Source organism: Palaemon carinicauda, chromosome 22 (assembly GCF_036898095.1).
Source record: "Palaemon carinicauda isolate YSFRI2023 chromosome 22, ASM3689809v2, whole genome shotgun sequence".
Classification (NCBI taxonomy): domain Eukaryota; kingdom Metazoa; phylum Arthropoda; class Malacostraca; order Decapoda; family Palaemonidae; genus Palaemon; species Palaemon carinicauda.
In genome coordinates, this window is record NC_090746.1 from 114,555,685 (window position 1) to 114,570,863 (window position 15,179).

Sequence of the window (15,179 nt, forward strand, 5' to 3'; positions counted from 1 at the left end):
GAAAAGTTGGAGCAAATGCTTTTTTGTTGACCAGTCCATATAGCCAAAGAATATTCCAAGTCAGGCGACAAAGGATTCACTATCAAGAAATTCAGTCAGAAATGCCACTTGACCAACGATTAAAGGGAATTATGAAGTCATTCAAAAGTTGGAGCAAATGCTTTTTTTGTTGACCAGGCGGACAGAGTCTTTATATAGTTTATTTATGACATTTGTTTTTGATGTTGTTAATAGTTTATATGTGACATGTCTGTTTTGACGTTATTACTTTTTTTAGAATGATTTATTGTTAATTTGTTCTCTTCATTTATTTATTTCCTTTCCTCACTGGGCTATTTTTTCCTGTTGGAGCCCCTGGGCTTATAACACCTTGCTTTTCCAACTAGATTGTAGCTTGTATAGTAATAATAATAACTAAAAGAGGCTTAGAAATTCACAATGTAATCATCTAGCTTTTTTTTTTTCTTTTTTTTTTTGTAAATTAATCCTTATGGTTTGAAACTAAAGCCCGCCTCTATCTTTTATACATTTCGCGAAAAAATGCATCTTGAATACTTTTTTTAAAGAAATTTGTATTCATACATGCAATCCCGTTGATATATATACTTACGGTTATTGCATAGTCATGATAACTTACGACATCACCCTGAATAGTAAAGTCTCATTCTGACTTCCGGTGATAACATCACAGGAACTATAAATGATTTCCCTCAAATACTTCAAAAGTTTTTTCTAACAATATACATTTCTTTTAATGTATAACTACATTAGGCACAATAATTTCATAATATTTCTATCAATTATATTAAAATCTATAACTAAATCAAATATCTACATCTAATCATAGTTACATACATAATTGTAATAATAATCCTTATAAGTAAAACTATTTAGAATGACTTTGGAATCGCATACGAGGAGCCAGGTAAAGAACTGGAACTGAAATTATGATCAGGAACTACCTATAAATGATATCCCTCAAATACTTCGAAGTTTTTTCTAACAATATATATTTCTTTAATGTATGACTACATTAGGCACAATAATTTCATAATATTTCTATCAATTATATTAAAATGTATAACTAAATCAAATATCTAAATCTAATCACAGTTACATACAATTATAATATTCCTTATAAGTGAAACATATTTAGAAAAATAATAAAACAAAAATGTAATTTTATCATATAATAGATGTTATAATGTATATACAAAAATGTTAAATATAATTTGTTAAGGAATATTTCTTTATAAAAGAAAAAAAATGTATGTTAAGAAAATGTAATTGTATTTTCATAAAAGATAAAAAAAAAATGACTTTGGAATCGCATACGAGGAGCCAGGTAAAGAACTGGAACTGAAACTAAGAACAGCTGAAATGAGTAGAAATCCAATCTTCGTCTCAACTGAAAGAACTTTGAATGTAGTACCCCAAGGTCTATTCTATAGACCTTGGTAGTACCAAAGAACTTCGAATGTAGTACCCCCAAAGAACTTTGAATGTAGTACCCCAAGGTCTATTCTATAGACCTTGGTAGTACCAAAGAACTTTGAATGTAGTACCCCAAGGTCTATTCTATAGACCTTGGTAGTACCAAAGAACTTTGAATGTAGTACCCCCCAAAGAACTTTGAATGTAGTACCCCAAGGTCTATTCTATAGACCTTGGTAGTACCAGAGAACTTTGAATGTAGTACCCAAGGTCTATTCTATAGACCTTGGTAGTACCAGAGAACTTTGAATGTAGCACCCAAGGTCTATTCTATAGACCTTGGTAGTACCAGAGAACTTTGAATGTAGTACCCAAGGTCTATACTATAGACCTTGGTAGTACCAATCTCAAAATGTGACCTTCAAAGGAACTTATCGACGAGGTTACATCCCGTTTGTAAACAAGGTGCCCCGTAGATAAAGAACGGGACTTATCTGCCACGATCTATGGGAATTGTAGGGTTGCCAGCCGAAGAAAAAAAAAAAAAGAACTTCCTTCAAGGGTCACTTACTAGTGATAGACGATTTCTTAAGTTACTCTACGCAAAACAGTAGACCAATAAGACCAATACATCATATCGGAGGTGACCAGAAAAACATTTATTAAAAACCTACCTCAGCCACCCGGTGAAATAATCACCTAAGGGAAAGAGAGAAAACATATTACCGAATTCTTTCGGAACAGCAGAGGCCATTTTAGGCCTCTTGGACAATACAATAAGAACATTCTAAGACACAGTAAACCCCTAGTCACCCCCCCCCCCCCTCACAAGGGCCCCTATCTGACCTGACCCACCCAATCACCTTCCCTCTCACCATCTCTGCGCCAAATCCCTTTCCCCGCTCTCCTCACGGGCAGGTACAAATCCCAACAATAGGCCTATTCCTCTGTACACATTTCAGAATTATTCACGATCGTGCGGATGAATGGTTACGGTACAGGAATATGTCCTGAGGAAAAACTACATACGAAATTACAAAATATATACAGTAGGCGGTGCTACTATAGCGTGAGGTCTACCGCCATATGTCGCCTACCCAGGCGGAGGGTGAGGTCTACCACGCGACAAGCTTGGACCTTCCGCAACCTAAATGCCATGGGGTACCAGCATTCTACAGTGAACCACCAGCAATATTATGGGGATCCAGCGACAGGAGCACACACACAGGCAATTGAGCGATCGTGGTTGGACGCTAAAACGATGATTCTGAAGAGATTAATGCGAGGTGTTGGTCGTCAGATGTTCCAGTCTCATCTTTATTTTTGCTGGAAGGTGATGAGAAAAAATTCCAATGATCTATTTGTCTTTCTTAGAAGATCTACGAAGTGTGTACCGCTAGGATAAATGTATGGAAATATATGATAACATGTTTATTTTTACCTTTATTCCTTTTTTAATGTAATTAGAAATTATCTATTTAAGTCATTTCTAAGATATGTTTAAATGAAGTGTTTATTGCTTAAACAAATGTATGAAATGTGTTTTATCTATGAGGGACGAATAATTTAGCAGTAGACCGATAACATGTTTATTTTTACCTTTATTCTTTTTTTAATGTAATTAGAAATCCAATTATCTATTTAAGTAATTTCTAAGATATGTTTAAATTAAGTGTTTATTGTTTTGTATCGCTAGAATAAATATGGAAATATATGATAACATGGTTATTTTTACCTTTATTATTTTTTTTCATTGTAATTAAAATTCCAATTATCATTTTAAGACATTTCTAAAATATGTTTAAATTGAGTGTTTATTGCTTAAACAAATGTATGAAATGTGTCTTATCTATGAGGGACGAATAATTCAGCGGTAGACCTCACGCTATAGTGCTAACGGGAGGTAGACCTCACGCTATAGTGTGGTAGACCTCACGCTATAGTAGCACCCAGTAGGCTTACTGCTTTTGTTATTACCATAGAAAAGGAATTAATACTTCATTCTGTATATTTTCTAATGTATATCTGTGGTTAAAAATTAAAATATAAAACAACTTTATCAAATCATATTAAATTTAAAGTTAAAATATACCCGAAGAACAAAAGCCAACTATTCTCGTGACATATATCTCTTGAACTTAAAATATATTTGAACTAAAAACCTCAAACTATTGAAAAATGTTAATCTTCAACTGTAGCGAACATCAACGACAAATGACTAAACATAAACAATGTACGGTATAAGACACATTTCGAAATAAGTGAAAAAAAAACTTACATTATTACTGAGCTATATTTAAAAAAAAGTTACATTTCGAGTTGGGTAAAAAATAGATCTTGGCGGGGAAAAAAAATAATCAACACTGCCTCTTGGACCTAAAAGGAAATATCTACTGGGTAGCAAGTTCCCTTTGACTAAGCCTATGTGGACACACCAAGACCTACATGTCACATACGTACATACAGCGTGGGTGGATGGGCGGTGTAATGAGGCGAACTAGACGCCTAGCACAGAAGCTTCCAGAAAGGTCATTTATCATCGAACGGAATTCTACAAACCTATGGAGAGGACTAGACTCACTAGAGAGCAGGGTTGCCAGGTTTTCCAAATGAGAAAAGCCTTTAAAAGACCAACCTAATAGTAAAAAAAAGGCCGAAAATATAGCATTCAAGGCTAAACAATTTCAAATAGGCCATATTTAGGTATCTAGCACGAAAAATGTCCAAATTTGCAAATTTGGAGTTTTATTTGGCCCAAAAAAGGCCAACCTAGCAACGCTGCTAGAGGGTGGAAGGTGGAAGGGAGGAGGGTGAGACTAGTGAAGGGACAACAACAGAGGTTCCCAGGGAACCAAGAAAGTGACCACACTCTCATTCACTCTTAAGAGGAAAAATATCACATCTTTTGGCTCCATAACTTTCGAAGTGGAAGCAGCGTGTACGTAGAAAACAGCTTCGGTTTATAGACGTTACCATATCTATTATTATTATTACTAGCTAAGCTATAACCCAAGTTGGAAAAGCAAGATGCTATAAGCCTAAGGGCTCCAACAGGGAAAAATAGCTCAGTGAGGAAAGGAAATAAGGAAATAAATAAACGATATAAGAAGTAATGAAAAATTAAAACAAAATATTTCAAAAACATTAACAACATTAAAACATATTTGATATATATACTATAAAAGGACTCATGTATGCCTGTTCAACATCAAAAAAAAAAATTGCTGCAAGTTTGAACTTTTGAAGTTCTACTGATTCAACTACCCGATTGGGAAGATCATTCCACGACTTGGTAACAGCTGGAATAAAACTTCTAGAGTACAGTATTGAACCTCAAGATGGAGAAGGCCTGGCTACTAGAATTAACTGCATGCCTAGTATTACGAACAGGATGGAACTCTCCTGGAAGATCTGAATGTAAAGGATGGTCATAAAATCTTATGCGTTGTAATGAACTAATTGAACGACGGTGCCAGAGATTAATATCTAGCAAGAATACGACGGGATAAACCTGTTAACTCATCGGTCATAAAAACAAAAATGGGTACATTAATCTATGTCATTATTGATGATCATTCAACATCACCAGAGGCATATAATCGCCAATACCAACCCTATACGGGTATAAGTTCACCCGTATCCATATAAAATAATTTATATATAAAATATGAGGACGTGGTTTCCAGAAAGATTTTTCCACTATATTACTAGAAATTTATCGTCTTGAATAAGTTAGCTAAGTAAGGCTAAGTAAGTTCTTTCATAATGATATATCAAATGGAATCATTAGCTCCGAAGATTAATAGTTTATATAGGAAATATTTATTCTAGTGTTGCTCAGTTCGTGAAATATCTTACTTTTCCTTGTATCCTTTCCTCACTGGGCTATTTTCCCTGTTGGGGCCCCTGGGCTTATAGCATCCTGCTATCCAACTAGGGTTGTAGCTTAGCAAGGAATAATAATAATAATAATAATAATAATAATAATAATAATAATAACAATAATAATATAGGAAACTGGCAGAAAAGAGCCGCCTGGCGGAAGATTACGTCAATAAGAAAAGAAATACCTCAAGAGACGAGATCAAAAGACACCGTTAGAGAGAGAGAGAGAGAGAGAGAGAGAGAGAGAGAGAGAGAGAGAGAGAGAGAGAGAGAGAGAGAGAGAGAGAGAGAAGCATTTCCTCCACTTCAGCATTATCTTTACCCGTCGGCATCCAAAAAGATCGCGATTCCAAGAAGTAGCTCAAGTGATACTTTTGATCGACATTATTTAACGACAAGACTTTGTTACATACTGTCGATTATCCATTTCTTTTTATTATTATTATTACTAGCCAAGCTACAACCCTAGTTGGAAAAGCAAGATGCTATAAGCCCAAGGACTCCAATAGGGAAAAATAACCCAGTGAGGAAAGGAAATAAGGAAATAAATAAATGAGGAGAACAAATTAACAATAAATAATTCTAAAAACAGTAGCAACGTCAAAACAGATATGTCCTCTATGAACTATTAACGTCAAAAACAGATATGTCATATATAAACTATAAAAAGACTCATGTCAGCCTGGTCAACATAAAAACATTTGCTCCAACTTTGAACTTTTGAAGTTCTACTGATTCAACTACCCGATTAGGAAGATCGTTCCACAACTTGGTAACAGCAGGAATAAAACTTCTAGAATACTGTGTAGTATTGAGCCTCATGATGGAGAAGGCCTGGCTATTTTACTACAAATGAACTCTTACACGGTCGATTTGAAGATAAATTCTCAAATTCGTTACAATGTGACTATATACCCCCACCTTCCCTCTCATCTGGATTAACTATAATAAAATATCTGGAAAAGACCCAACAAATGTGACATATATAATGAGAATATAATTCTCTTCTAGATACAAAAAACACAACATGGGAGAGTTAGAAGCTGATTGTTATCAAGTTTACTGTACAGATGTTGCTTATTAACTACGTAGGTTAATATCAGATAGGATCTTCAACAAGTAACCATAGAAAAAAAAGGGTTAGTTTGGGAACCTGAAGTTTAATATGCAAAGTAGCGCATCTAATGATGATCTTGTGTGTTTTATCATTAACCTGTGACACGTGAAAGAGAAAGCCAAAGACGATACAATCAGAATTTGATCTTATTAATCACATAATTTATTCAAAATGATCTTTAAGATTATCTGATAAAAAGGGGTTACGGGAATTTATGAAAAGAGGATGTAGTTATATAGCCTACTATATGTCTTCTATCCGCTGAAGGCACTTTAGCTAAAGATATATTACCTTACGGCAGAAAGAAATCACGAGCAGTGTGTTTGACTGATTATCATTACTATCATTAACTGTTAAGCTACAACCCTTATTGGAAAAGCAGGTTGCTATAATCTCCATGTCTCCAACAGGGAAAATAGCCCAATGAGAAAGGAAATGAGGAAATAAATAAATTATATAGGCTATAAGAAATAATGAACAATACAACGTCCCACACAAGTGAACGCCAGACTGGGGTTCGAGTCCGGCACAAACTCGTTAGTTTCTTTGGTCGCAGCAACCTCAACATCCTTGTGAGCTAAGGATTGGGGGTTTGTGGGAGCCTATGGGTCTTTCTGCTGAAGCCATTGCCTGGGCCTCCTTGGTCATAGCTTGGGTGGAGAGGGAGCTTGGGCGCTGATCATACGTATATATGATCAGTCTCTAGGTCATTGTCCTACTTGGTAGGGCAGTGTCACTGTCCCTTGCCTCTGGCATTCATGAGCGGCCTTTAAACCTTTTAAATCAGTAACGACGTTAAAATGGATCTGTCAAATATAAAGAATGATAAAAGAAGTGTGCCGGAGTGTACCCTCAAGCAAGAGAACTCTAACCCAAGACAGTGGAAGACCATAGAGATAAGAAAAATAGGCAAAACACCAATAACATCGTAGTTAGTGTTCATGTCTGTCTGCCCTACTAAAGAAACTAGCCAGGTTTGGGAAATGTATTAATTTAAAGGTTTAAAGGTCCATAATGAATGGCAGAGGCAGATGGCGGGATAACGTCAGACTGGCCAAATATACATATAATCGGCGATCAAGTCCCTCTTCCTCAAGCTAGGACCAGGGAGGGCCAGGCAATGGCTGCAGATGACCCTGCAGCTAGATCTATACACTTCCCCAAAGCCTATCCCATCCATAGTTCAAAAGGATGGTGAGGTTGCAGACACTATTACAAACTATTGAGGTTGAATGGGTCCCGAACTCCCGTCCAACATAATGCTAGTCAGGGACGTTCACAACAGGCTACCACATTTGTAATTGCAATTAACTATCTGCATTAAACGATATGCCAAAAGTTTAGTATAGCTATTATCTACTGTAGAGCACACACACACACACAGAATTGAAACATGTTAAACAAGAACTTGAGACATTGGAAGTTCATATATATATATATATATATATATATATATATATATATATATATATATATATATATATATATATATATATACATATATATATAAAATATATATATATATATATATATATATATATATATATATATATATATATATATATATATATATATCCTAGAGTTAAATCTAGAATCCATCAAATATAAAAAATGACAAACATTAGCCAGCACCAATATCCAATGCCTTAACCCGGCATAACTTCTATGGAAATTAAGCTAAAGACGATATTACACATTTACATATGACATAAATACTCACATGTTGGTTTCGATCTCCGGGATTCCCTAGTTCTCAATGCACCTGTAAGGAAACAAACATAAAATCAGTCTTTGTAAATCAATGAGAGAGAGAGAGAGAGAGAGAGAGAGAGAGAGAGAGAGAGAGAGAGAGAGAGAGAGAGAGAGAGAGAGATTACAAATTGTTACAATAATAATAATAAGAATAAGAATAGGGAAGTGGGGAACATGGGGAAAGGGAAAGGACCCCTGGATACAATCCAGTTTATAGCTCAAAGGCAGGTACTCGGGATGGGAAAGATTAAGGAAATAGGGAGAAAGAGAAGTACAGGAGAAGAATAAAAGAGAGGGGCAGACCCTATTGCGATATTAGAGAATTGGTATTATTATTTCATATATTACAACTACCACAACTAAATTGTTACATATTTGAAATAAAATGACAGACTACAGGTTTTAAACCTTCAAAAATATTATATGAACTTATTGTTTTTAACATCAAATTCTCTATTTCAATAAGTTAAAACCAACCTCTCCCGGTCGGAGTATCTCTCATTATCTCAATTGCAAAGAAATACATCAAGATCAGCGGGTACACAATTTAATTCCGTGTATTACATAACGCACACACGTCTACGACATGATATTACATCGGTAACCCGTAATTTTCCTCGGAGCCTCTACGCAGGTCTTTCTCCAATCGGAACCCTTCAAACCACATCAAAGACGGAACTGATCCCACCAGAACCCTTCCTCTCCCCCCCCCTCCCCCTTGGCTCGATTAAATTAGGCAGGGCCAAAACGACATTCTGGAGTTCCCTTAAAGGATACTCAATTATACAATAATGACGGAGAGTATCCTTCTGATTCCTTCATAAATCAAGGGTCAGTACTAGCGTATGTGCTGCGTGGGCTCTTGTCAATCCGGGGAAGGCTTCAGGATTATAATGACAGTCTCGATCACAATCCATAATTGGACGGATTGATGGAAGTGTCTATTAAGGGCATTCATGTCCCATCAGTGTATGGGGGTATAAGGCTACTCCCTTCCCTCGTACATCATTCACCTATCAAGTACTGACATGATGAGAAGACTTATCCAGGACTGGCGGGATGAGAAAGAAAAACAAGATTTTATTTCATTTTACTTATTCCTTTTAGTTTTTAATATCCGTTATAAAAAACTAGAAACTATAGACAAGGATGACTACCAGATTATACCACAATACAAATGCACCATGAGTAAATAAAACAACTTGCATGTTAGCCAAAGGAACACAACACAAATTACATTTGTACAACCTTGCCTGAAGGTCTCTTCTTATTTGCATCAAAGGTGGTCACTTGACATGAATGAAAACGAACTAGGATATGGTTAGTCCATCTTAATCAGCACACAAATTCCTTTTTACCTAGATACGATCATTGCATTACAAATTCAACGTTTTGCAATATCAGTGAAAATTGTGTCAATTTATTTCATATAAACAGACATGAGTCTTTTTTGACGTTGTTAATAGTTTATATATGACATATCTGTTTTGACGTTGTTGCCTTTTTTAGAATGATTTATTGTTAATTTGTTCCCTTCATTTATTTATTTCCTTATTTCCTTTTCTCACTGGGCTATTTTTCCCTATTGGGGCCCCTGTGCTTATAGCATCTTGCTTTTCCAACTAGGGTTGTAGCTTGGATAGTAATAATAATAGTAATAATAACGCAGGCTAATGTCAAAAACAGCTGTTATGCCTACAGATATTTTGGCAATTGAAATGAGGGCGAATTTTGTGTCAGGTTAAGCCAACTTGTTAAGACGACACGTATACTACTAACATTCTAACTTGATGGATACTGCTAACGAATAATAGAATTCTAATAATGACTTGACAAATACCAGAAAAAAATAATCATAAAGTTTACTATAGTAAAAGACCTGCGAATAACAAAATATAAATAACAGATAATAATTATAAAAAGAAAATAAAATCTGCATAAGATCCAGTTTCATCTGTGCTTGTCCTATCAAATAGGACGACAACCATAAATTAATTATGACAATTTCCCCATACATATATCAAATACATTTTCTAAAGGCTGTATGGTTTTTAAAGAAGTTGGAGAGCTGAACAAGAAAAACACGACAAAGCAAACGGATGAAGAACCAAAGTAAAAAAAAAAAAAAAAAAAAAAAAAAAAAAAAAAAAAAAAAGGTAGCCTAATAGAAGCTGCAATGCAAAAGAGCATTTAAAATTCATTTACAGTGTTCCACGTAACGTACGCTGTTGGTGGTATCTCCTAAAGGATCAACTATATGAAAATATGCGAGCAAGTAAAATTCTATTAAAGTGACTCTCCAGTTTTGCATATATTTGTCACGGGAAAACACTCTTCCAATATTGCTTGGACAAATAACTAAAAATTCATAACATTTTGTAATTTTTGCTTAGCATTCTTACATCTGTCTCTGTGTTTTAAGTCTCAATTGCCCCAGAATCTAACCAATTGGAAGAAGCTACTCATGTTTAGCAAAGAATTCCAACTCTATAATGAAAAATACAGCAAACACTAGATATCTCTGACGGCTGGTCATTTTGCAAATGGTATTCCTATACAAGCGAATGGAGGGTGTCTAAACAGAAGGAAACCCAAGTGATATTCCTACACAAGCGAATGGAGGGTGTCTAAACAGAAGGAAACCCAAGTGATATTCCTACACAAGCGAATGGAGGGTGTCTAAACAGAAGGAAACCCAAGTGATATTCCTACACAAGCGAATGGAGGGTGTCTAAACAGAAGGAAACCCAAGTGATATTCCTACACAAGCGAATGGAGGGTGCCTAAACAGAAGGAAACCCAAGTGATATTCCTACACAAGCGAATGGAGGGTGTCTAAACAGAAGGAAACCCAAGTGATATTCCTACACAAGCGAATGGAGGGTGTCTAAACAGAAGGAAACCCAAGTGATATTCCTACACAAGCAAATAGATGGTGTCTAAACAGAAGGAAACCTTCTTCATTAACAGCACCAACTTGAAACAAACTCTTCTTTTTATAGTTTAGGTTGTTTCCCTAAGTGTGGTCTTGCTTGGTTGCCCAATGCGAGTGTATCAGGGATAACAGGTAAATTATTACTAATGGAGCACACTTTTAGATGCGTGTAGCAGATAATGTTTTGGGGCTAAGATTGAGACTTTTTTTCGTACAAATTGTAGACACTTCGCAACTGGAAAATGTATTATTATTATTATTATTATTATTACTTACTAAGCTACAACCCTAGGTGGAAAAGCAGGATGCTATAAGCCCAGGGGCTCCAACAGGGAAAATAGCTCAGTGCGGAAAGGAAAAAAGGAAAATAAAATATTCTAAGAAGAGTAACAAAATAAATATCTCCTATATAAACTATAAAAACTTTAACAAAACATGAGGAAGAGAAATTAGATAGAATAGTGTGCCCGAGTGTACCCTCAAGCAAGAGAACTCTAACCCAAGATAGTGGAAGACCACGGTACAGAGGCTATGGCACTACCCAAGACTAGAGAACAATGGTTTGATTTTGGAGTGTCCTTCTCCTAGAAGAGCTGCTTACCATAGCTAAAGAGTCTCTTCTACCCTTATAAAAAAAACTTAACTGAAAGACTGATTGAGCTACGAGTAACTCATCATAAGCTCAATTACAGACACCAACATAAAACAGTTCGTGTTGAAATACAATAAACAAATCTAAGGATACTTGATGAAAACCATTGAATCAACTCATTATTGTAACATCATCATAATCCCACAAAAGAACCGAGAAAAAAACTCGTCATGACAGGTATTCTAACAATACACAAATATAGTAATAATGAGCCACCCGTCACGAACCTGGCGAATTTCTTTTTTAGTGGAACCACCAATTCAAAAATAGGTAGAATTTTTGCTAGAGCGTTCTGCCCATTAATTGAGTTATTCTATCAAAAGAGACCTCTTTCGTGTGCCTTGATGAAAGGGCTGGCGTAATGTAAGGTGTGCTTTTGGACGTGCCGGCTGTGGTTGAGGCCAGTAATTCTACCGTTTGGTACTCTTGAGAGAGAGAGAGAGAGAGAGAGAGAGAGAGAGAGAGAGAGAGAGAGTTGGTAAGTACTCTGGGTACCTGGGATCTGGAGAAGGTAAGATGGAAAGAAAGAGTACGGGGTCTTTATGGGAGTATGAAGGAGAATGTGAAGAATCATATTAAAATATTAAAAAATTTAATATAAATAGAATCTAAGGAAATAAGTCTTATGTAACATCAATTCCTAAATAGAATCTAAGGAAATAAGTCTTATGTAACATCAATTCCTAAATAGAATCTAAGGAAATAAGTCTTATGTAACATCAATTCCTAAATAGAATCTAAGGAAATAAGTCTTATGTAACATCAATTCCAAGATAAAAAAAAAAAAACTAGAGATGTTACATTTTCTTTTAAACATAATGTAATAGGAGAAAATATAATTAAAAGGAAAAAAATATTAATTAAATCACAATAACTTTCGCTACACTTATCAATGAAAATTATCCATATAACTGTATATAAAAGGAGACCTATTACATGGAAAACAAATTTCAAGGTTTGAAGGCTTTCACAACCCTATTTAAAGGGCTGAGACCAAATAACATAAGACGACCAACCAAAAAAAATCCAATAGAGAAAGCGGCACATAAAGGAGTAAGCAATAAAATGAATAAAACAGTAAAAATAATGATAATCAGATACGAGTTTATTCTGATCGTTTATAACTTCTCTTGTAGTTTATTTCCTTGTTTCCTTTCCTCACTGGGCTATTTTCCCTGTTGGAGCCCTTGGGTTATAGCTCACTTTGTAATAATAACAATAACGTAAACTATAACATTGTACCCAGGTGATAAACAAAAGAAAAGATCAGCACAAAGTGTAGAGGTTAGGAACACGAAAGCAGGGAGGAAATTCCAAAACTTGGCAAAGGTAAAGAAGACTAAAAAAAAAAAAAAAGAAAAAAAAAAGACTACTCTGCTCCACATGGGCTTGGACCGAGTCTTTTTTTTCTTTTTGTAAATCTTTGAATGTAAATATTTTTTGTCCAATAAACATTATTATTATTATTAAAATCGAGACGCTGTTTATCAACACTTCGACAAAGGACAAGGTCATTTATCGGCAGCTGGGCGGAAGGCCACCCTTGACCCATTCCATTTGCAGCCTTAGGCACATTTCAAATATGGAAGAATTACAACACTAAACATATATATATATATATATATATATATATATATATATATATATATATATATATATATATATATATATATATATATATATCACTTCATAAGGTTCGTTTAATTGATATTTTGATATCCTTAATGCATAAAAAAATAAATTCTTATTACAAATGATTCCAAAACCTGCTATATTAATTATCAAGGAGTATAAAATCGCCAATTTTATTGCTTAGAGCTTGTTGTTGGAGCATTAAGCTATTGCTTATTCGACTGTGTACGACACTAAAAGTTTTATACATGCATGCATATATACCCACCCATCCCCCCCCCCCACAAATACACACACACATTATATATATATATATATATATATATATATATATATAATGTAATACAAATAACAGCAACTGCAATAAGACTACTTGACACCTTACAAATTACTTCTTTCTTTCCTGAGATTTAATGTCATTTGCATACCTTCGTAAAAGATGTTAAAAGAAAAAAAATACCTCTGACAATTCGAAGAAAAACGATACGTTCCATAATCAACAAGTTGAAAATGACTTATTTGAAGGTCAATTCAGGTTCGAAGTTGTACGATCGTGTGACACACGGTTGGTATATCACACGATCGTACATAGTTCATTTTGTGCCTGTATCTTCGCTCTCCCTTCGCACTAAAAAAGAACTATGTACGATCGTGTGACACACGGTTGGTACAAAGTGAATGTTCACACCAATGTATATAAAATAGAATAAACTATCAGACTACAATAAACATTTATTCATATACTTTACAAAGAAATTTGTTAATTCGTTCACCTTTCCAATGCAAAAAATCAATCTCGAAAGCCAGAAAGGGATCCAAGGCAAAGTAAGGTTCATTATACAGTACCATTCCCATCCTCTACAAGAGACATCAAAGTCGCCGAACGTGATGGACAACTGGACTATGCAATGCCACGATCCTGTAGCAACACACTGCATTAATTTGATGAAACAAAAAGTAACGCTGTCTTTTTGATTAGCGGGTGCACTTTTTGGAACTAAATTACGTGCAGTTACAAAAACTGAACAGTCAATTACGTGATACCTATGGAAAGATATATTTCAGCAATGGCGACTTTACAAACAAAAAATCCCATCACGTTTTGATGTATTTATAAAACTGATTCCAATATTAGATGGTAACGACCTCGATTAACAAAGTTATTTGACATTTTCTCTCTCTCTCTCTCTCTCTCTCTCTCTCTCTCTCTCTCTCTCTCACTAATGGGCTTGGACGCCCCTCTCCCAAAATCATAATAAAACATCTAACTCTTCAAGCTTCCTAGAGAGAGAGTCTTACTCTTCTGATTTGCATAACTAAATGATTTTCAAGAATTGTTTCCACTACAATAATATGATCGCAACATGCAAATCACCTCAAACATCTTTTGTACATAAAACGAGGGAAGAGTATTCATGACATTTTTTTTTTTGCAATTCCTCACGGGAAAAAAATTATAATCACTTGAAAAATTTAATATTTACACAACTGGCATGATGAATTTCGATAAATTGGATTTACATATTTATGTACAGTTCACTAATTATCAGTGCCCCCTCGTAACTTAGTATAAAAGATGATATCAAGTCTTTTTCTTTCCCCATAGGCCTATTTAAGATGTTTGAAGAACGTGCTCTATGCTGGACAAGTACCGAATACTATTTCATCTCCCTAGGCTATCTGCCGAGCATAAAACCCAACATTCCTTCACTGATACTAGAACTGTCGTATATACTAACACCACAATTGCCATGCATGCAAAACCATGCTCC

General features: G+C 35.0%; 1 protein-coding gene across 1 annotated transcript in view; it reads right to left on the reverse strand.

The window, feature by feature from the left end:
• Nucleotides 1-15,179, reverse strand: part of LOC137616700 (cyclin-dependent kinase 4-like) — a 344,007-nt gene that overhangs the window by 326,930 nt on the left and 1,898 nt on the right. The window contains exon 2 of the mRNA XM_068346695.1: nt 8,157-8,198. The gene's annotated coding sequence lies outside the window, so the exon portion shown is untranslated. The remainder of the gene's footprint in view (nt 1-8,156; nt 8,199-15,179) is intronic.